The following is a 24037-nucleotide window of genomic DNA, read 5'->3' on the forward strand; positions in this document are numbered from 1 at the left end:
ATTGTATTGAGTTATTTAACAGATTGTCAATATCGACACATTTATAAAACTTTTTTAGAGGTAGGAAAAATGACCTCAACCTTTATCGAAGCATTTGCCAGTTCATATTTTAAAAAAATGAGCCTGTGTCTGTGCGGATCCCACTGTTCGTTGAACAGATTTAATTGGAAGCACTAGCATTTGGAGCGCTGCTCCTGCATCAGGTGAAGGAGCAATTCCCCGAAGGCTAGTGCTGTTGGACTATAACCTGGTGTTGTGTGATTTTTAACTTTACACAGCCCCAGTCCAACATCGGTATCCCCAAAGCATGACTGTTGGTTGATGGAAGCTGTGAGATGCTTCACTCCCTCTTATTAAATCTCTCATGCCATTTCCCCATTCTACCACGAGAGGGTGGCATTGTACCACTTTCATTAAGATGGGTGTTGGACTGGGGTGGACCAAGTGCTATGACCTGGTGCCGCGTGACGGTTTTTTTTCCCCCATTTTAATCAAGGCAGAGGCTTTGAACTTTATTCCTTCCCCTCTACATCAATGCAAAAGCTCTCCTGCTGTAGCAGCCTGAGCTAACTTTCAACGGAAGAGCCACATGAACATGTTTTGATTGATGCAACGTTGACCACACATTGCACTTCTGTACAATATGGGAACAGAATGAGCTGGAGCTACTCAACAGATGTGGCAGCATTTGTGGCGAGAGAAACGAGTTAACGTTTCGAGTCTGGTATGATTTTGTGCGGGAGATACGGGATCGAATCCCATCACACCACGTGTGGATTCAGTTTTTAAAAAATCACTGGATTTTTAAAATTTGTGACCACGTTTGTCATTTAAAAAAACCCTGCTGATGTCTTTTAGCTAAAAAAAACATGTTATAGTCCAACAGGTTTATTTGGAAGTATTCCCTCAATATCCTTTAGGGAAGGAAATCTGCCTACATTCGATTCCAGACCCACAGCAATGGGGTCCAAGATTAGAGTGGTGCTGGAAAAGCACAGCAGGTCAGACAGCATCCGATGAGCAGGAAGGCCTTCCAGATGAAGGGCTTTTGCCCGAAACGTCGATTTTCCTGCTCCTCGGATGCTGCCTGATACTGTGCTTCTCCAGCACCACTCTAACCTTGACTCTAATCTATTGCATCTACAGTACCCATTTCCACCCACAGTAATGGGGTTGGCTCTTAATTGGGAAATTGGGAACGGGCAATGGGAACCGGCCCAGCCAGCGATAACCACATCCCACTGAAGAATTATAAACAAGGGACCGAGCTCTGGAGCTTCCTTCTTCCCAGAGAATAATTTATTTTATTTACACATGCATTTTGCAAAAGCAACTGCAGTTAGAGGACCTGCTGGGAAAATAAAAGACTGAAATAGGTTGTTAGTAACTCAAAGTAGAAAGTCTGTCTTGTTGTGTCCTTAATGATTGCTTTGAGTATTAAGCCAACAATACTTCAATGTCTGACCTCAAAAGGTCTCCGTGAGACACTAGTAAAGGTGAAAGGAGAGCTTTAGTGCTTGCTGGAAGTTTCATGGGCTCCAGGCTGATTTCCACAGGGCTGTGGCTTCCATTGCAAATCCTGACCCCCACCCGGATAGAGACCCAGATTTTCATCGGCGCCCTCCCTTTTTTTTCCTCTTCTCCAGTGCAGCAAATTCCAAGGAGGCATACAGAGGCCCACCGGGAGTCTGGGGAAAAAGGTCAAGATGCAAAGTGGTTACAACACAGGACCAATGATCCCACCTTGTCATTGAGTTTCAGTGAATGTCAGAGCATTCGGCCCGTCATTCCACTGCCAGTTCTGTCCAGTGACTATGCCCTCAGCACTAACCCTATGACAGTGGAGAGCTCTCCCAGCGCTGGTCATCTGATGGTGCCTGCGCCCTCAGCACTAACCGTCCAACAGTGCTGTCTCCCTTAGCACTGACCCTTCGACAGCATTCCCTCCTTCAGTGCTGACCCTCCGACAGCATCCCCTCCCTCAGCACTTACCATCCAACAGTGCTGTCTCCCTTGGCACTGACCCTCCGACAGCATCCCGTCCCTCAGCACTGACCGTCCAACAGTGCTGTTTCCCTTAGCACTGACCCTCCGACAGCATCCCCTCCCTCAGCACTGACCATCCAACAGTGCTGTCTCCCTTAGCACTGACCCTCTGACAGTGTCCTCTCCTTAGCACTGACCGTCCAATAGTGCAGAGCTTTCTCAGTGCTGGTCCTCTGACAGCATCCCCTCCCTCAGCGCTGACCGTCCAACAGTACCCACACCCTCAGCACTGAGCCTCCGACAGTGCCTGCTCCCTCAGCACTGACCATCTGAATGCCCACTTCCTGAGCACTGACCCTCCGAAAGTGCCCACTGCCTCAGCACCGACTCTTTGACAGTGCCTGCTCCCTCAGCACTGACCATCTGACAGTGCCCACTTCCTGAGCATTGACCCTCTGAAAGTGTCCACTGCCCCACCACTGACTCTTTGACAGTGCCTGTACCCTCAGCACTGACCCTCTGACAGTGCCCACTCCCTCAGCACTGGCCCTCTGACAGTGCCCGCTCCCTCAGCACTGACCCTCTGACAGTGCCCATTTCCTCAGCACTGACCCACCGACAGTGCCTGCTCCCTCAGCACTGACCATCTGAGAGTGCCCCCTCCCTCAGCACTGACCCTCTGACAGTGCCCATTTCCTCAGCACTGACCCACCGACAGTGCCTGCTCCCTCAGCACTGACCATCTGAGAGTGCCCCCTCCCTCAGCACTGACCCTCTGACAGTGCCCATTTCCTCAGCACTGACCCACCGACAGTGCCTGCTCCCTCAGCACTGACCATCTGAGAGTGCCCACTCCCTCAGCACTGACCGTCTGACAGTGCCCGTTCCCTCAGCACTGACCCTCTGACAGAGCCCACTCCCTCAGCACTAACCCTCTGACAGTGCCCACTCCCTCAGCACTGACCCTCTGACAGAGCCCACTCCCTCAGCACTGACCCTCTGACAGAGCCCACTCCCTCAGCACTGACCCTCTGACAGTGCCCGCTCCCTCAGCACTGACCCTCTGACAGTGCCCATTTCCTCAGCACTGACCCACCGACAGTGCCCACTCCCTCAGCACTGACCATCTGAGAGTGCCCCCTCCCTCAGCACTGACCCTCTGACAGTGCCCATTTCCTCAGCACTGACCCACCGACAGTGCCTGCTCCCTCAGCACTGACCATCTGAGAGTGCCCCCTCCCTCAGCACTGACCGTCTGACAGTGCCCACTCCCTCAGCACTGACCCTCTGACAGAGCCCACTCCCTCAGCACTGACCCTCTGCCAGTGTCCACTCCCTCAGCACTGACCCTCTGACAGTGCCCGTTCCCTCAGCACTGACCCTCTGACAGAGCCCATTTCCTCAGCACTGACCCTCTGACAGAGCCCACTCCCTCAGCACTGACCGTCTGACAGTGCCCGTTCCCTCAGCACTGACCCTCTGACAGAGCCCACTCCCTCAGCACTGACCCTCTGCCAGTGCCCATTCCCTCAGTGCTGCCCCTGTGACAGTGTGGCACTGTGAGGAGTGGAGAGGGAGGTTGAGCTCCAGGAGACACCCTCAGTCATAGCTCTGTGAAACTGCCAGAATTCTAAGTCTTCATTTTAAACCTCAATATTAACCAACATAGTTGGATGGAGGATGCTGTGTGGTCTGTCCCAGTGCAGAGTTAAAATGGTGACAGAGCAACAATGAGCTGGGAGTGGGACACAGACATTTGGAAATCCCCAGTCAACTCTGAGAGAGGCATCCTCTCCCAATCAGTAACCCCTCCTCCTGCTTATCAGACCTGGATAAGGCTAATGGAGTTATTTTGATTCCAGTTTCAGGGAGCTGTGAGATTTGTTTGTTATTCAGTTCCAGACTGGTCTGGTGTCATTTGGTTGAAATCTCCAACAGATTTTGAACTGATTACCCTCAACCATCTCACGCTTGTGAATCGGGACAATGCTTAGAATCAACTCACCTGGACTCCGTCTGGATGTGCCCGCCTTGCCTCTGTTTGGTGGCTCTTTCCTGTATGTTAATGGGTCAGATGTGAAAGGTAAATTAATCCCAGTCTGGGAAATCTAGGGCTAAATCGAGACAAAGTGTGCGCCAGTGATTTGTCAATGTACCAATGCCTCAGTGCACCCATGTCGACTAACTCACTCAATTATAGTTGCAAATTCCTAACGCCCTCACAGTATGGAAACAGACCCTTCAGTCTAAACAGTCCCTGCTGAACATAATCCCAAATTAAACTCGTCCCATCTGCCTGTGCACTTGGCCCATATCTCTCCAAACATTTCCTATCCATGTCCTCACCTATTATTTACTATCTATACGACTTAACTTTGTGACCTGCCTGCATTGCTCACAAGACAAAGCTTTTCACGTGATAATAAATTCAATCCAATTTAATTCACTGCCTCTGGAAGTTCATTCCATACACGAACCGCTGTCTGTGTCAAAAAAAACAATTTCCTCTCATGCCTTTTTAAAATCTTTTTCCTCTTACCTTGAAAATGTGCCCCCTAGTCTTGAAACCCCCACTCTAGGGAAAAGACACCCGTCATTCACCTTATCTCGGCCCCTCATGATCTTACAAACCTCTACAAAGTCATCTCTCAACTTCCTACACTCCAGTGAGAAAGCTCCCAGCTTATCCAACCTTTCCTTACAATCCACCAGTCCCGGCATCAGTCTGGTAAATCTCTTCTGAACCCTCTCCCAGTTTAATAATATCCTTCCTATGACAGGACAACCAGAACTGGACCCAGTACTCCAGATGAGGCCTCACCAATGTCCTGTACAACCTCAACATGATGTTCCAACCTCTATACTCAAAGATCTGAGCAATGAAGGCAAGTGTGTGAAACACCTTCTTGACCAGCCTGTCAACATGTGACACAAACTTCAAAGAATTATGTGTCTGCACCCCTAGGCATCTCTGCTATACAACACTATCCAAGGCCTGACATTTAATTGTATAATCCTGCCCCTGTTTGTTTTACCAAAATGCAATACCAGACATTTATCCAAATTAAACTCCGTCTTCCACTCCTCAGCACACTGATCCAATTGATCAAGAACTCTTTGTCATTTTCAATAACTTTCTTCACTGTCCACTATGCCACCAATCTTGGTGTCAACTGCAAACTTACTAACCATGCTTCCTATATTATCATCTAAATCATTTTTATAAATGACAAACAGAAGTGGACCCAGTACCAATCCCTGTGGAACACTGCAGGTCACAGCCCTTCACTCTGAACAACAAATCTCCATCATTCCTCTCTGTCTCCTGCTGTCAAGCCAATTTTGTACTCCATTGGCAAGCTCACCCTGAATCCTATGCAATCTAACTTCACTAATTAATCCACCATACAGAACTGTGTCAAACACTTCAGTAACATTGAAGTAAACCACATCTACCACTCTGCCCTCATCAATCTTCTTGATCACTTGTCACAAAGCTGGTTTTGTTTTTTGAAACGCTGTTCCTTTTCTCAAGGATGCTATGTCCTTGGTTTTTTTTTCTCCCCAGAGGAGTAATAAACTGCTGTTCTTTGTGTTTCATTGTGTAATTTTGTGAATAAATGTTTGTCTGTTTTTAACCTGGTAGTTAACCTCCCACCTTACGCTGGGTAATTTTCACTGTACACTTAATGAAACAAATTGCAAAGTTATGGTCTGGGCTGCTTGCTTAAGAATGGTTTGAGTGGTTTGGCCTAGTCTATAACACACTTCCTCAAAAACTGACTCAAGTGTATGGGATACAATTTCCCTAGAACAAAACTATGGCTAGTATTCATAAATGCATAATTTCAGGATCACCTCCAACAATTTACCCACCGCTGAAGTCAAATTCACAGGTCCTCATACCTCTTCGTAAACAAAGGCAGAGCATTATCCAAACTCCAGTCATTCGGCACCTCAAGCGTATTTATAGATGACATAAAAATTTCTGTAACTTCCCTCAAAGTCCTGGGATACACTTGATCAGGTCCCAGAGACTTATCCACCTTTATATTTTCTAAGGTCTCTAACACTCCTTCTTCTATGATGTGACCTAGTTTCAACACACCAATATTTATTTCTCTAGCCTCCATTTCTTTCCCTACAGTAAAGAACTGACATGAAATATTCATTTAATATTGCTGCCTTCATAGAAACCCTACACAGTGGAAAAAGACCCTTCAGCCCAACAAGTCCACAATGACCCTCAAGAGTATCCCACCTAGACCCATTCCCCTACCTTATCACTCCACATTTACCCTGACTGATCTTCCTAACCCATACATCCCTGAACACTACGGGCAATTTAGCATAGCCAATTCACCTAACTTACACATCTTTGGACTGTGGGAAGAAACTGGAGCATCCAGAGACAATCCACGCAGACACGGGGAGAACGTACAAACTCCACACTGACAGTCGCCCGAGGGTAGAGTTGAACGGGTCGCTGGTGTCGTGAGGCAGCAGTGTTAATCACTGAGCCACCGTGCCACCCCAAAGCGTACGCTCACACAGGGACTCTTGAGGTGCAAGAGAAAGATGCCCTCTTTGATCTTTTATGCGTCTACTCTATAGAAATATCTGTTGAAAACAGTACATCCCCTCATATTCAACAATATCTTCTCAATACAGTAATCTAACTTCAATACTCCATTCTCTCAACTCAGCAATATCCCCCAACTACTCCAATATTCCCTCAACGCAGCAATATTCTTTCAAAACACCACTATTCCCTCAAAACTCCAATATACCCTGAATTCTCAAATATTCCCTCCACACAGCAATGTTCCCTGAATATCCCGATAGTCTCTCATTCCACCAATACTGTCTTAACACTCCAATGGTCCCTCGCTATAACAGTATCTCCTCAGTCCATCAATATTCTCAAAATACTCCAACATTTTGTCAATGCACCAATATTCCATCAAGAAAACATTATTTCCCCAAAACTCCAACATTCCCTCAGTCCTCCAATATTCTCTCGATACCTCAACGTTGCCTGAATACTCTAATATTTTCTCAATAGACCAATACTCCAGTATCCCCTCAATATTTGAATATTCTCTTAATGTCCCAATTATTCCACAACACTGCAATATTCTCCTAATGCACCAATTCTTCCACAATGCTGTAATAGTCCCTCAATGTTTTAAAATTCCCTAAGTGCTACAATGCTGATCCCATTATAGTCTCAACCCCACATGCCTTTTCACTCCCTACAAGTTTTCAAGTCGTCACTAATGAAAGAAAATGTTTATCTCCTCCTCACATTTATTCAGTGTCCCAGCATCCACCGTGCTCTGGCGTAGTGAATTTCACAGATTCACTACCTTCTGAGAGAAGTAAATCTTCCTCATCTCTGTTTTAAATCTGCCATTTCTGAGTCTAAAGCTATGATTGCTTGTTCTAACTTGCCCCACAAGGCGAAACATCCTCTACACACCCCCTTTAGCATTTTATATACTTCAATGAGATCTCCTCTCATTTTTCTGAACTCCAGTAACTATAAGCCTGAACTGCTCACTATCTCTTCATAATACAAGTCCTTCATCGCTGGAATTGATTAAATTAGCAATTATTACTACATATTAATTAAGTATGACATTATTGCTGGTATTAATAGATGGATATCATGTTACCATTGTTATTAAAACATACATATATAACATTTCTGCTGGTTAATTGTACTTATAATGTTATTGCTGGTAGTTATAATTGACTGTAGCATTAATAAATATAATGTTACTGCTGGTAATGAAAATAAATATCACATTACTGCTGGTTTTCACAAAAAAACTACAATGGTACTGTTGGTATTTATCAATAAATGCAGGATTGTTGCTTGCATTTATAATTACTGCTGGTATTAAAAGGTAAGTACAATGTTGCTGCTTCTATTTATGAATACGTATGATATTACTGCCAGCATTTGTAAATACACATGATATTGCTGCCGATATTGAAAAGAACATACAATGCATTTATAAACAGAAACAGTATCATTTATTGTTTATGAATACAAACAGTAATGTTATATTTATAAATGCATTGTATGGAATGTTGAATATCAACAGCCATATCATATGTGTTTATTAATGCAGGCAGTAATGTAATATGTATTCATAAACAGAAGCAGTATCATTTCTTGTTGATGAATACATATTATATTGTTGCTATAATATTCCTATGAATAAACATAACATAGCAGCTAGATTTTATCGATAAATATAATGATGCTTTTATTTAGAAACAAATATAACATTACTGTTTGTATTTATAATCAATTACAATGTTACTGTATGTACTTACAAATAAATATAACATTCCTGCTTGTATTTATAATTAAATACTGTGTTACTGCATAGATTTATAAATAACTATAACATGACCGCTAATGTTTATAGATACATATGATATTGCTGCAATATAAATTAAATATTACTGCTTGGATTTATAAATATAACATTAGTGTTGATCTGTAACATTACTGCTCTTTTTATAAACGAATGTAATATTACTGTTTGCATTTATAAATAAATATAATGTAGCTGCTGGGATTTATAATTAAATGTAATATTACTGCTAGCATTTATGTATAAACGTAATATAAATAAATATGATGTTACTGATAGAATAAATAATAAATATAATGTTACTGCCTGCATTTCTAAATAAATTTAAATTATACTGTTGATATTTATAAATAAATACATTACAGCGGGTGGCATAACTAGACATAATGTTATCGCTATTGCTAATGGGCTAATGATTTGAGTGACCAACAGATAAGAGAGATGTTGCAAAAATAGTTTCTTAGCGAGGAATGCACTCACTGATCTTCCGTATTTTTTTCCCCATTTAGTGTTACTAAATATTAATTAAATATGACATTATAGCTGGATTTAATTGATGAGTATAATGTTATCACAGTTATTAATACATTCATATCTAACATTACTGCTGGTTAATTCTAATTATAAAATTATTGCTGATATTCACTAATAACTCGCATTAATAAATATTTATAATCAATATAACATCTCACAAATAGCTACATTGGAACTGTTGGTATTTATCAATAAATGTAGGATTGTTGCTGTATTTATAATTACTGCTGGTATTAAAAGATAAATACTGCTTCTATTGCTCCAACATTTCAGGCTCACTCACCAGATGGTCGCTGGCCCTTTCCCCCGTTTTGCGACATCTCTGTCAAGCGAAAACTGCGAGGGAGGGCAAAAGATGAAAGAAAAAAGCGAAGTTTATTCATGTACATCAGCACTCGGGCGCCAGAAATAGCCGAGCGGTCTCAGAGTCAATCTGGGAAGGTAGTGGAGGAATTTGTAATCGGGGTTGGGGGCTTTCAGATGGTGAACCTTACAAATGGTTCAGGTACTCACTTTTCCCCGTGGGTTCTCCCGCCTTTCCCTGCGGGAACAAGAGCGAGACAAAACTGGGAATTAGCAACGGAGAGCAGGCGGGGTGGGGGGGTGGGGGGGGGCGGAGGTGGAGGAGGGACAGGCGATAAGATTTGATTCTCACCTGATCTGCCTCTTCTGCAAATCCAAATGATCAGAAGGACCATCAGGAATGCCACCACCGCCGAGGCTGCAGTCACATAAGGGAAGGCCTGGTTGCACCATTCTGAGGGCAAAGAGAACGCATTAGTCATAGAGTCATAGAGACGTACAGCACGGAAACAGACCCTTCGGTCCAACCCGTCCATGCTGACCAGATATCCCAACCCAGTCTCGTCCCACCTGCCAGTACCCGGCCCATATCCCTCCAAACCCTTCCTATTCATGTACCCATCCAAATGCCTCTTAAATGTTGCAATTGTACCAGCCTCCACCACATCCTCTGGCAACTCATTCCATACATGTACCACCCTCTGCGTGAAAATGTTGCCCCTTAGGTCTCTTTTATATCTTTCCCCTCTCACCCTAAACCTATGCCCTCTAGTTTTGGACTCCCCCACCCCAGGGAAAAGACTTTGTCTATTTACCCTATCCATGCCCCTCATAATTTTGGAAACCTCAGCCTCCAACGCTCCACGGAAAACAGCCCCAGCCTGTTCAGCCTCTCCCTCTCCAACCCTGGCAACATCCTTGTAAATCTTTTCTGACCCCTTCCAAGTTTCACAACATCTTTCCGATTGGAAGCAGACCAGAACTGCACCCAATATTCCAACAGTGGCCTAACCAATGTCCTGTACAGCCGCAACAGTCAATTCAGTGTAATCCCGGATTACATAAGGAAATCTTGACCCCTTCCGAATTGGGATTGGTTGGAGGTGGGGCGGATGGTCTGTGATGGAGAGGAGGAAGGGTTGGGGAAGCTGCCTAAATTGTACAATAAAACAGCCTGAATGTGACCAGAACAGCGCTGATGCAAGGCAGATGAAGCGCAGAATGAGGCCATTCTTCCCATAGTGCCCCGACTAGCTCCTTGACAGGGAAACGTCTCCTCTCCGAATCGGTTCCCCCTTCCCCACACATTCCCTCCTTTAGTCCTCTGGGCTATTGAGGAGAACTATCCCAGTTTCTTCCAATCTTTCTCACTCTCTCTGCATGAATCAAAGTTCCCTTATTCCAGCCTCCCGCATTCCCCAGTCTGTTTTTGTGAAAACCCAGCTTCCACACCCCACCTCCCCCCTCCCCCCCCATTCACGCCCTCCCCCGACTCTTGCTCCTTCCCTACAGAGTGGCACCCCAGAGCTCCTCAAAAATCGGTCAGCCACAGGATCTTATACATCTCGGTAGATGGAGGGATAGGGAACTTTGAGGGAGCGGGGTGGACTTGGATAGGGGGAGCGGGCAATGTGGAAAAAAGTCTGAGGTTATGCACTTTGATCAGAAGTGAAATCTTGAGAGGTTGACTTCAAGATTCCCAGAAGGTTAACATGCAGGTTTCAGATGGCAGTTAGGAAGACAAATGCAACGTTAGTGTTCATTTCAAGAGGGCTAGAGTACAAGAGCAGAGACGTACTGCTCAGGGTGACCGAGGCGCTGCTCAGAGCACATTAGGAAGATTACCAAGTTTTGCGCTCCCTGTCGCCAAAAGGATGTTTTGGCGTTGGAGAGACTCCAGAGGGGGTGAGGAGCTTGTCATATGAGGAACATGATGTGGAGCTGCTCGTGTTGGACTGGGGTGGACAAAGTTAAAAATGACAGAACACCACGTGAAAGTCCAACCGGTTTATTTGGAAGCACGAGCTTTCAGAGCGCTGCTCCCTCATTGGAGAGCTGTGGAGCAGGATTATAAGACACAGAATTTATCACAAAAGATCTCAATGTCATGCAACTGAAACGATATATTGAACAAATCTAGATTTCTGTTAAGTCTTTCATCTTTTAGAATGGGTTGCAGGTTTCAGTTCATTAAATATATAAATCCCAGATCTTAGAGTCATAGAGATGTACAGCATGGAAACAGACCCTTTGGTCCAACCTGTCCACGCTAATCAGATATCCCAACTCAATCGAGTCCCACCTGCCAGCACCCCGCCCATATCTCTCCTTCCTTTAAGCCCTTAAGATAGCTCGAGAATGTGACATAATAGAAATTCTGGGATATACGGCACGGCGGCTCAGTGGTTAGCACTGCTGTCTCGCAGCACCAGGGTCCCAGGTTTGATTCCAGCCTTGGGTGACTGTCTGTGTGGAGTTTGCACATTCTCCCCGTGTCTGCGTGGGTTTCCTCCCACAGTCCAAAGATGTGCAGGTGAGGGTGGATTGGCCATGGGAAATTGTCCCATAGCGCCCAGGGATGTGCAGGTTAGGGTGAATTGGCCGTGGGAAATTGTCCCATAGTGCCCAGGGATGTGCAGGTTAGGGTGGATTGGCCTTGGGAAATTGTCCCATAGTGCCCATGGAAATGCAGGTTAGGGTGGATTGGCCGTGGGAAATTGTCCCATAGTTCCCAGGGATGTGCAGGTTAGGGTGGATTGGCCATGCTAAATTGCCCGTAGAGTTAGGTGCATCAGTTAGGGGGAATGGGTCTGGGTGGGTTACATATCGGAGGGTTGGTGTGGACTAGTTGGGCCGAAGGGCCTGTTTCCACACTATAGGGAAGCTAATCATATTAACTAACCGAAACCTACAAACCACTCAAAAAGGTGAAAGACTTAACAGCAATCTAAAAGTTGCTCACTTTAGCCTTTCAGTTGTATGACATTGTAAATCTTTGCTGTACGTTCTTTTGATCCTGCTCCACAGCTCCCCGATGAAGGAGTAGTGCTCAGAAAGCTAGTGCTTCCAAATAAACTATGAGGAGTGTGGGTCTATAATCGATGGAGCTTAGAGGGATGAATGGGGAGGTGTTGTGGAGAAAATGTACAGAATCACCAGGAGACGCAGAGAGTTCTTCAAGAAGCAGGTCTTTTGCTTACAAACAAAAAAAACCGAGACACTGAGAAGGCAGATTCTCGAATGCCCCGGGACCTCAGGGTCCATTTTTGAAATATCTTTTTTTTTACAATGTTTCTCTTCGCTTATCAGCATGTCCAACTATATTACCTCACTCTAGCTCCATAATAAACCAGGGATGTTAGTTCCCATTATCTCTTTAGTTGTCCCACTATACCTTTTCCTCCATTCTACTTAATGTTATTCTCATGTCACGGTTAGATATTTAGTGTCAGCTTTTGCAATGATGGTCTTTCATTCCAGACCCTATTTAATATTTTCCTAATGTCATGATTTATTGTAAATAGTCTCAAGCAGGCTGACTCCACTATTAATTAGATATTAAATGTCATATCCCAAATAGTTATGGTCCCAATCTTGTCATAATGATACTTAACAGGGAGGCTAACTTTACTGTGTTCTCTCGTCTTGCCATGGTGACCTTTCAGCCTCAACCATACTCTGCGAGTTGGTGTAAGATCATTTCACTATTCTTATCCCATCCCGCATCCCACAGACCCCTTGCAACAGATCGGCAGTGGGCTACATGCTTTAACCCTTCCCTTTTCCATCGAGGGAGGTGTGGGGACTGGTGGTTGGGGAGAGAGTGAGTTGATTGGATGTTGCAGGATACTGAGAGGCCTGGATAGAGTGTATGTGGAGAAGATGTTCCCACTCGGAGGACACACAAAGACCCGAGGGCACAGCCTCAGGGTGAGGAGATGACCCTTTAGAACTGGGATGTGGAGGAATTTCTTCAGCCAGAGGGTAGGCTAATCCGTGGAATTCATTGCCACAGAGAGTTGTGGAAACCAGGCCCTTGCGCGTAATTAACACAGAGACAGATAGGCTTTTGATTGGTAAGGGGATCAAGGGTTACAGGGAGAATGCGTTCGAGAAATATATCAGCCATGATCGAATAGCAAACTAGGTTTAATGGGACAAATGGCCTAATTCTACACCTATATCTTATAGTTTAGCTGCACCCCGCCCCCCCCCCCACCCCGCCCTCTCCCCATCCCCGCTCTGTCATTGTCAAATCTTCAACTACTGTTTCAGGGATCTTGGGATGTGTGTGTGTCTGTGTGTGTGTGCTGTGTGTGTATGTGCGTGTGTGCGTGTGTGCCTGTGTGTGTCTGTGTATGTGCGTGTGTCTGTGTGTCTGTGTGTGTGTGTGTGTGTCTGTGTATGTGCGTGTGTGTGTGTGTTTCTGTGTATGTGTGTCGCTGTGTGTCTTTTGATGTCTTTTTGGATACGCCATTTTACTTTCTCCAGCTCCCCAAAAGAGACATGTCAATGATTGCTTCAGATTGAATTAGATTACTTGCAGTGTGAAAACAGGTCCTTCGGCCCAACAGGTCCACACCGACCCTCCGAAGAGCAACCCACCCAGACCCATTCCACTACATTTACCCCTACGTCTAACACTATGGACAATTTAGCATGGCCAATTCACCTAGACTGCACATTTTTAGGAGGAAACCAGAGCGCGCAGATGGAACCCACGCAGACACGGGGAGAACATGCAAACCCCACTCAGACAGTTGCCCGAGGTGGGAATTGAACCCGGGTTTCTGGCACTGTGAGGCAGCAGTGATAACCGCTTCAGAGTGTACTTTCTGCTCTAACTCTAACCTTAACCCTCACCATAATCCTAACCCTAACCCTGATCATAACCCTAACACTAACCATAACCCTACATCGAAACCTAATAATAACTGTAAACCTAGCCCTAAATCCAATCTTAACCGGACGGGTTGGACCGAAGGGTCGGTTTTCATGCTGTACATCTCTATGACTCTATAACTAAACCCTAACCCGAACCCCGAGATTAACCCTAGCCCTAATCCTGACTCTATTCCGAATCCTAATCCTAACTATTAGCTCAATCCTACGCCCAATCCAAACCGAACTCTACTTACTTCGAATGATAACTCAAATCCGAACCCGACCCTAATCTTAATCATAACCCTGAACCTAGCCCTAACCCTAATTCTAACCTCAACCCTAACCCTAACCCCATTTATATAGAAGAAATCAGTTTTTTTCAGCATCTCCTCCAACCGTCAAATCTCTGGGCCCTCAGGCGACCCTGTAGGCTTAGTGATGGCGATATCTGAAGCTTCTAACTCTCCATTTTCAGCATGACTTCACGCTCAGAGGTTTACCCGGGATAAAAGATTCAAACTGAACCTCGAATCTAGAACAGATTTTTCGTCAGGACATTGCAGAAAGAGAAGGAGAGAGTCATAGAGATGTACAGCATGGAAACAGACCCTTCGGTCCAACCCGTCCATGCCGACAAGATATCCCAACCCAATCTAGTCCCACCTGCCAGCACTGGGCCCATATGCCTCCAAACCCTTCCTATTCATATACCCATCCAAGTGCCTCTTAAATGTTGCAATTGTACCAGCCTCCACCACATCCTCTGGCAGCTCATTCCACACGCGTATCACCCTCTGCGTGAAAAAGTTGCCCCTTAGGTCTCTTTTATATCATTCCCCTCTCACCCTAAACCTATGCCCCTCTAGTTCTGGACTCCCCGTCCCCATGGAAAAGACTTTGCCTATTTATCCTATCCATGCCTCTCATAATTTTGTAAACCTCTATGAGGTCACCCCTCAGCGTCCGACGCTCCAAGGAAAACAGCCCCAGCCTGTTCAGCCTCTCCCTATAGCTCAGATCCTCCAACCCTGGCAACATCCTTGTGAATCTTCTCTGAACCCTTTCAAGTTTCACAACATATTTCTGATAGGAAGGAGACCAGAATTGCACGCAATATTCCAACAGTGGCGTAACCAATGTCCTGTACAGCCGCAACATGACCCTCCCAACTCCTGTACTCAATACTCTGATCAATAAAGGAAAGCATACCAAACGCCGCTTTCACGATCCTATCTACCTGCGACCCCACTTTCAAGGAGCTATGAACCTGCACTCCAAGGTCTCTTCATTCAGCAACACTCCCTCGGACCTTACCACTAAGTGTATAAGTCCTGTGAAGACTTGCTTTCCCAAAATGCGGCACCTCGCAGTTATCTGAATTAAACTCCATCTGCCACTTCTCAACCTATTGGCCCATCTGGTCAAGATCCTGTTGTAATCTGAGGTAACCCTCTTTGCTGTCCACTACACCTCCAATTTTAGTGTTATCTGCAAATTTACTAACTGTGCCTCTCTTCCAGTCTGAAAATCAACCCTCCAACACCACCCTCTATCTTCTACCTTTGAGCCAGTTCTGTAACCAAATGACTAGTTCTCCCTGTATTCCATGAGATCTAACCTTGCTAATCAGTCTCCCATGTGGAATCTTGTCAAACGCCTTACTGAAGTCCATATCGATCACATCTACTGCTCTGCCCTCATCAATCCTCTTTGTTACTTACTCAGAAAATCCAATCAAGTTTGAGAGACATGATTTCCCATGCACAAAGCCATGTTGACTATCCTGAATCTGTCCTTGCCTTTCCAAATCCTGTCCCTCAGGATTCCTTCTGACAACTTGCCCACCACCGAGGTCAGGCTCACCAGTCGAGAGTTCCCTGGCTTGTCTTTACTGCCCTTCATAAACGGTGGGACCACGTTTGCCAACCTCCAGTCTTCCGGCACTTCACCTGTGACTATCGATGATACAAATATCTCAGAAAGAGAAGCAACAATCACTTATCTAGCTTCCAACAGAGTCCTCGGTTCCTGGGGAATTTTCCACTTTTAACCATTTCAAGACATCCAGCACTTCCTCCTCTTTAATCTGGACATTTTGCAAGATGTCACCATTTATTTTCCTACAGTCTATATCTTCCATATCCTTTTCCACAGTTAATACTGATGCAAAATATTCATTTAGTATCTCCCCCATTTTCTGTGGCTCCACACAAAGACCGCCTTGCTGATCTTTGAGGGGCCCTATTCTCTCCCTAGTTACCCTTTTGTCCTTAATGTATTTGTAAAAAACCGTTGGATTTTCCTTAATTCTATTTGCCAAAGCTATCTCATGTCCCCGTTTTGCCCTCCTGATTTCCTTCTTAAGTATTCTCCTGCTTTGATTCCAATCCAAGGTATCCCAAGGGAAATCAAACTGTGAATTCAGGGCCACAAGTTGCACGGCTGTGGGGTCGGGTCTTCAAAGAGCTGACGCTAAACGTGACGGGCTGAATGGCCTCTTTCTATGTTGCATTGGTCTCTGATTCAAAGATGTTATGCAGACATGGTTGATGACCCGAGGAAATGTTCAGAAGAACAAGTCCCCATCAGCAGCACTGAACAATATTAAATTACCTTAACACTTAAATGGATTGGTCTCAGTATTTGACCGTCTCGTTCACTCCCGCTCCCACAAACTCATTCACACGAACACACACTCACTCACGAATTCTCACAGTCTAATTCTCATACGCTTGCTAAACCACACTAACTCAAATGTACTCTAACTCACTCACTCACTATCCCACGCATTCAATAATTCTCACTAACTCACTAACTCACGCTCAACGAACTCTCACGCACTCACAAACACACTCACGCAATCACTAACTCACACTCACTCCCTAACTCACTAATACACACTCTTATAATGTAGATATCTGTACGTTTTTACACATATACATGCATGTAGAAATACATATACTCACATATACCCACAGAGACGCATAAACAAGCATATATAGCTTTGCATGCACGTGCATATATGCCCACAAGCACATATGCACTGAAATACATAAGCTTATACACACATATAAACTAACATATGTATGTATACAGACATAAAAGCATGGACTTACACATATACTCATATATAGTTACATGTACATACATATTTACACACAAACGTATCTACATATAAACACAAACATACATACACAAGTTGTTCTGAAGAAGGGTCCCACCAAATTCGAATCTTTAACTGTATTTCTCTGTCGATGGATACTGTCAGACCTGTTGAGTTTCTCCCGCGCTTTCTATTTGTTACTACATACACATTCTACACATAAATAGATTCATATACACAGGTCTATATGCTTAGGTCTTGGTAAATACTCAGATATCAACACATACTCATACCTAGTGTGCACACGAACATGCAAATCCATTTGCACTCGAACAGACGTAGACTCAGACTTACAAACACAGACATGCACTCACAGGTACACATTCAGGTTTATATGGACAGATCCATGGCACCGAGGTAATTGTGTGAACTCAGATATCGACAACCATACATATCTAATATGCACACAAACACATTTACATGCAAATATGTACACACGTTTCCTTTAAATTCAGAGGCACATCTGTATGAACATTTTCTTTTCCACGCGCACATTAATTCATAAACCCATCTCTAAATCTTTAACTGATGGAGGTATTTCACTGGCGACTGAGATTTTAGAAACCGGGGTGTCTATAAACGCTCACTGGGCATCTCAATAACTCACCTGCCTTTGCTGCCGCCGGTTCAGTGTAGGATACACTCTTTGTCAGGATCTTCTCTCCCAGTTGAACAACACAAGAACACAGAGCGCCGCTTGTCCACTGTTCCCTCGTCACCACGACCTGACTCGTGATGTTCCAGGTGCCGTCCGGCTCCATCTTCCCGACATCGCTCGCCCCCTGGGTCACCTCGCCGGAAATATTCCAGAAAACGACAATCTCCTTGGAAGAGACCCCGCTGACTAGACACACCAAGGGGACGGGGTCCAACTGGGCAGACACAGACGGAGGGAGGAAGACGAGGACGGACGTCTTGTCAGTGGAACTGTCTGGACAGAGATTCGGACAGGGTTAACGAAAAATGAACGGAAAATCAAAATTGTGTGGACGGTTAGGATTGATTTTGGTGCGTCTCTTACCTCCAACAAGCAGTTTGGGTCCCAACTGGAGAGAAGCATAGCCATCCCTATCAGCACAGTAGTAGGTCCCAGAGTCCTTGACCTGGGCATCACGGATTTCCAATAGCAGCACACGCTCGCTGTCACCTTTTTTTGAAATAAATTTACAATCGGACTCCTTGCAGTTGGTGGTGTCTATTGCTACTGGGGCTTCACCCACAGTCTGTTTGTACCAGAAATAGCTAATAACCAGCCCCACAGGATAGTTGAGCTGGCACTCCAATTTGACCGTCTCGCCTAATTTTGCCGTCTTGGCGAAGGGCCCCTGAGGCCCAGAGAGCTGGGAATCTGCAACTGAAGAGATAAAAGTGACATTAAAAGAGATTATTGAGAGGTGGGAGCGAACCCCCTTTGATCGCTGTCCATTTGGGAGAGGCGCCTCTTCATTGTCTACCGTGACTCCAGTTACCCTTCCCCTTACTATCGTCTACATGAGCCCTGCGATTGGGGAGATCCTCACTGGGAATGTTCGAAATCCTTTCCACCTTTGGATGCGTGGTGGGAGGGGGGGAGGGTGGGAGAGGGGGTTGGGGGGAGGTGGAGATGAGTCGGGCTCCCACTTTCCCGGCGAGTTTTTTCAAATTTCCTCACACTCACCATAAAGAGTCAAGAGTTGGACCAGGAGAATCGGGAAGAAGACTCCTTTGGTCATTTTTGTGTTGGGATGTGGAGAATTCTCCCGCCCCCCCAACTTCGCTGCTTTGTGTGTGTGTGTGTGTGTGTGTAATGTGTGGCTGGGAAAGAGTCAGCTGGCTGCGTTGACCTCAGCACCGGGCCAGCCTCGCCGCTTCTGCGATCCGTTGGGTTGGAAAGTATGACAAGGTCTGTGGGTGAGCTGCGCCACTCGGCCAGAGGGCGGTGTGTGCGTCATTGCGGTCATGCAGGGCCAATGGTTATAAATAAAAGCGTGGTCCTTCACTGGGCGCCGGTGGCACGGGCAGAACGCGGGTAAATAAGAAGTCAATGTCCTGCAAAAGGGCATTATTACCACTCCCTAATTGTCTTATTGAACCGCTGCAATTCTTGTAGGTTCTGTGAGGAGCACTCAACACACTGCTAGGGAGAGAGTTTCAGCGTTATAGGGATGTTAGGAACACGCAAAGTGCTGTAAGGGAGAGTGTGTTGGTGGTATATGGATGTTAGGAACACACAGTGGTGTTAGGGAGAGAGTTTCAGAATTATAAAGGTGCTAGGAACACACAAAGTGTAGTTAGGGAGGGAGTTTCAGAATTATAGAGATGTAAGGAAGACACGAAATGCTGTTAGTGCGAGAGTTTCAGAATTATAGGGATGTTAGGAACACACTCAAGTGTTGTGAGGGAGAGAGTTTCAGAATTATAGGGATGTTAGGAACACACTTAAGTGCTGTGAGGGAGAGAGTTTCAGAATTATAGGGATGTCTGGAACACACTCAAGTGCTGTGAGGGAGAGAGTTTCAGAATTATAGGGAAGTTAGGAACACGCCAAGTGCTATTAGAAGAGAGACAGTTAGAATAACAGAGGATGTTCGGAACATTCAAAACACTGTTAGGGAGAGAGTTTCTGCATTATCGGGATGTTAGGAACACACAAAGTGCGGTTAGGATGCGAGTTTCAGTATGATAGAGATGTTCGGAACACACGAAATCTGTTAGGGAAAAAGTTTCAGGATTATAGAGATGTTAGGAACACTCAAAGTGTCGTTAGGGAGAGAGTTTTATTATTATAGGGATGTTAGGAACACACGGAATGCTGTTAAGGGGAGAGTTTCAGTATTATAGCGATGTTAGGAGCACATAAAGTGCTGTTAAGGGGAGAGTTTCAGTATTATAGCGATGTTAGGAGCGCATAAAGTGCTGTTAAGGGGAGAGTTTCAGTATTATAGCGATGTTAGGAGCGCATAAAGTGCTGTTAGGGAGAGAGTTTCAGTATTATAGCGATGTTAGGAGCACATAAAGTGCTGTTAGGGAGAGAGTTTCAGTACTATAGGGATGTTAGGAACACGCAAGATGCTGTGAGGGAGAGAGTTTCAGTGTCGCGGGGATGTTCGGAACACACAAAGTGCTATTTCACAGACAGAGAGACAGAACGAAAACAGGAATGGCTGCGGAAGTTCAGCGGCTCTGTCAGTGTCTCTGGAGAGAGAAAGCAGAGTTATCATTTCGGTTCCAATGACCCTTGGATGCGGCCAGGCCGGCCGACCTTGTGCAAAGATTTCTGTGTCTGTTTCAGATTTCCAGTCCTCTCTCTCCCCTCGACCCCACCCTTCTCATGACTGAATCGGTTGATGTTTATATTCGCTGGACTGGAGAAGAATTGGGGAGGGGGGGGTGGGTTGGGGATGAGGGCGCGGATATCATTGAAACCTATAAAATTCTAACACAGTAAAAGCAGGGAGGATGTTCCCGAAGACCGGGAGATGGGAGGGCGTTGGGGTGGTGGGGTGGGCGAGACCAGAACCAGGGAGTCACAGTCTAAAGGAGACGGGGTAGGACTGAGGTAAAGCGAAATGTCTTCACCCAGAGAGTGAGGGAGCTTGCAGAATTCTCTGCGAGAGAAAGCGGTCGGGGAACATGGAATGTTTTCCAGAACGAGTTAGACCTAGCTCTTAGGTCTAAAAGGCTCAAAAGGCAGTAGGGAAAGAAAGCGGGGGAGAGGGGGATTGGGTTGGATGACCAGCCATAATAATATTGAATAGCGGGGCAGGCTTGAAGGGCCTAATGGCCTACTCCGGTTTCAACTCGACCAAGCTAGAGTGAAGGAACGGCTGATACATCTCCAAGTCAGAATGGTGTAGGGTTCGGAGGGGAACTTGCATGGTGTGGTGTTCCTACGTATTCACTGCCCTTGTCCTTCCAGGGCGTACTGGGTTTGGACAGTGTACGCCAGGAACAGTGTGCTGTAGAGTAATAATGCTGACTGCAATTTGCTCTGTGTCGAATTTGATTCCTTGTATTATCTTCCAAGCACATGGCTGGTAAAATGGGGAACTGTGTGTGTGTGTGTGTGTGTGTGTGTGTGAGTGTGTGGAGGGAAATGAGTTTTAGTGATAAATCTGCGACTCCCTGCAAAATCACCCAGAGACACGGAGAATATTCGTTCCCGCCGACTTTGAAGAGAGGACCTTGTCAGTATTCTGATCCACTGTTTAACCTGTCAAATCAAAACAGAAAGCTGGGGATAAAGAAGTAAAGGCAGAGAGTGCTGGAGAAACTCAGTAAGGTCTGGCGGCACGTGTGGAGGCCGAGAGAGACAGAGGAGGAGAGAGAGACAGAGAGAGAAAGAAGAGGAGAGAGAGAGGAGAGAGAGAGAGACACAGAGAGAGAGAGAGAGGAGAGAGAGGAAAGAGGGAGAGAGGAGAGAAGAGAGAGACACAGAGAGAGAGAGACAGAGAGAGTGGAGAGAGAGAGGAGAGAGGGAGAGAGGAGAGAGGAGAGAGAGAGGAGAGAGAGAGGAGAGGGGAGAGAGAGGCATAGAGAAACACACACACACAGAGGGAGAGAGAGAGGAGAGAGAGAGGAGAGAGAGAATGGAGAGACAGAGAGACAGAGAGAGGGGAGAGACAGAGAGAGAGAGAGACAGAGAGAGAGAGGAGAGAGGGGAGAGAGAGGCAGAGAGAGACACACACACACAGAGGAGAGGGAGAGGAGAGAGAGAGGAGAGAGAGAAAGGAGAGAGAGAGAGACAGACAGACAGAGAGAGAGAGGGAAGAGAGAGATGAGAGAGCGACAGAGAGAGACACACAGTGAGAGAGGGGAGAGACAGAGGAGAGAGAAGGAGAGAGGAGAGAGAGAGAGAGAGAAAGAGAGACAGACAGAGAGAGATAGAGCGAGAGAGAGAGAGTTAATAGTTCGAGACCGATGTGACTTTAATTTGTAGTTTCCCCAGCACTTTCTGTTACTTATCTTATTATTTAGACTTGTCTTCTGCCATCACCTTCCGTCCTGTCTAATCTCATCCCCTCGGATACTCTCCTCCCGCCGACTGAATCTAAGGTATTAAACGAGACTGACTATGACCCGACATTTGGTGAGCAGCTCTCACTGGATCAGTCTAGAGATGGAGGTTACGGGAAAGGTAGTTGCAGTCAGTGTCTCGTGTTTCTCGTTGTATTTTAGCCGAGGCGTGTTACCCGCAGCTGAATGGAAAATTCACCGCGCAGCTCTGTCTCTTTGTAGTAGATGCACAAACATCCTCATGTTTACAGAATTTGCAGCAGCAGTATACAGGCCATTCGGCGGTGGGCACATGGACTGTGGGCCGAGTGGCCTCTTTCGGTGATGTTGGCTTTCAGTGGATTCTATGCTGTCCAGAGACTCTGTACTGTCCAGATATCCCCTGTGTAGCAGATTCCAACATGACTGTGATATTCCCCGACCAACAGCACTGCCGTGTTTGGATTACGTTTAATGTTTCCAGAGATTAATTGTAGCAAAGATTGGAGAGGAGGGGGAAGCGTGGGTATTGCTTGATGATTATTCAGGTGCCGTGACCCCAGCATTTTTCTCTCTGTAACCCTTCCTGAATATACAGAACGACCGAGCTTCCACAGCCCCATGTGCTAAAGAATTCTACAGATTCACTCCCCTCCGAGTCCCTCCTCCATCTCTGACTTCAATGGACGACCCTTCATTCTGACATTGTGCCCTGTGGTCGTAGACTCGCCCTGTTTATCAATAACTGGGGCAGAGTCACCTTCATGTTCAGTGGCAGTCGGGGTGGGGTTGAGGGGGAGGAACATTATCTCCAAAGAGAGAACGTGTGAGAGGAATTTCACCCTCGGCTTTTAGTAATCCGTGTGTGTGTGTGTGTGTGTGTGTGTGTGTGTGTGTATGTGTCTGTATCTGTGTGTATCTGTGTGTGTGAGTGAGTGTGCGAATGTCTGTGTGCATGTATCTATATGTGTGTGTGAGAGTGTGCGAATGTCTATGTGTTTGTGTGTGCTGTGTATGTGTGTGCTATGTGTGTGTGTGCTATGTGTGTGCATGTGTGTACGTATGTGTGTTTGTGTATATGTGTGTGCAATGTGTGTGTATGTGCGTGTGCGTGTATGTGTGTATGTGTGTGTGTGCTATGTGTGTGTATGTGTGTGTTTGTGTGTGTGTTTGTGTGAGTCTGCTTTGTAGTCTGTGCTCCTTTGACATTTCACTGAGGCAAAATAAGTTGAGTCTCGACTATCAAACGAGGCTGACTATGACCCGACCTTTGGTGAGCAGCTCTCACTGTATCAGTCTAGAGATAGGGAAAGGCAGTTCCAATCAATGGCTTGTGTCTCTGTTTTGCAACCGAGACGTGTTACCCACAGCTCACTGGAAAATTCACTGCACAGTTCTGTCTCTTTGTGGTAGACACACAGCTTCCTCAGGTTTATAGAATTTGCAGCAACGGTTTACAGGACATTCGGTCCTTTTACTCAGTGCTGCGTGTTCTTGCGTCTCCAAAATCCTGCTATTCCTTTTCCTTGTATTCCTCGCTCCTTTCTGTGTTTATTCAGTTTCAATGCATCGTTGCCATTCTCCTCCCCCCCCCACTCCCCGTGTGAGTGAGTCCCCCATTCTCCCCCCACTCCACGTGGGAGTGAGTCCCCCCATTCTCTCCCCCCACTCCCCGTGGGAGCGAGTCCCCCATTCCCCCCCCCCACTCCACGTGGGAGCGAGTCCCCCCATTCTCTCCCCCACTCCCCGTAGGAGTGAGTCCCTCCATTCTCTCCCCCCACTCCCCGTGGGAGTGAGTCCC

This window comes from Chiloscyllium punctatum, chromosome 28 (assembly GCF_047496795.1).
Source record: "Chiloscyllium punctatum isolate Juve2018m chromosome 28, sChiPun1.3, whole genome shotgun sequence".
Taxonomy (NCBI): domain Eukaryota; kingdom Metazoa; phylum Chordata; class Chondrichthyes; order Orectolobiformes; family Hemiscylliidae; genus Chiloscyllium; species Chiloscyllium punctatum.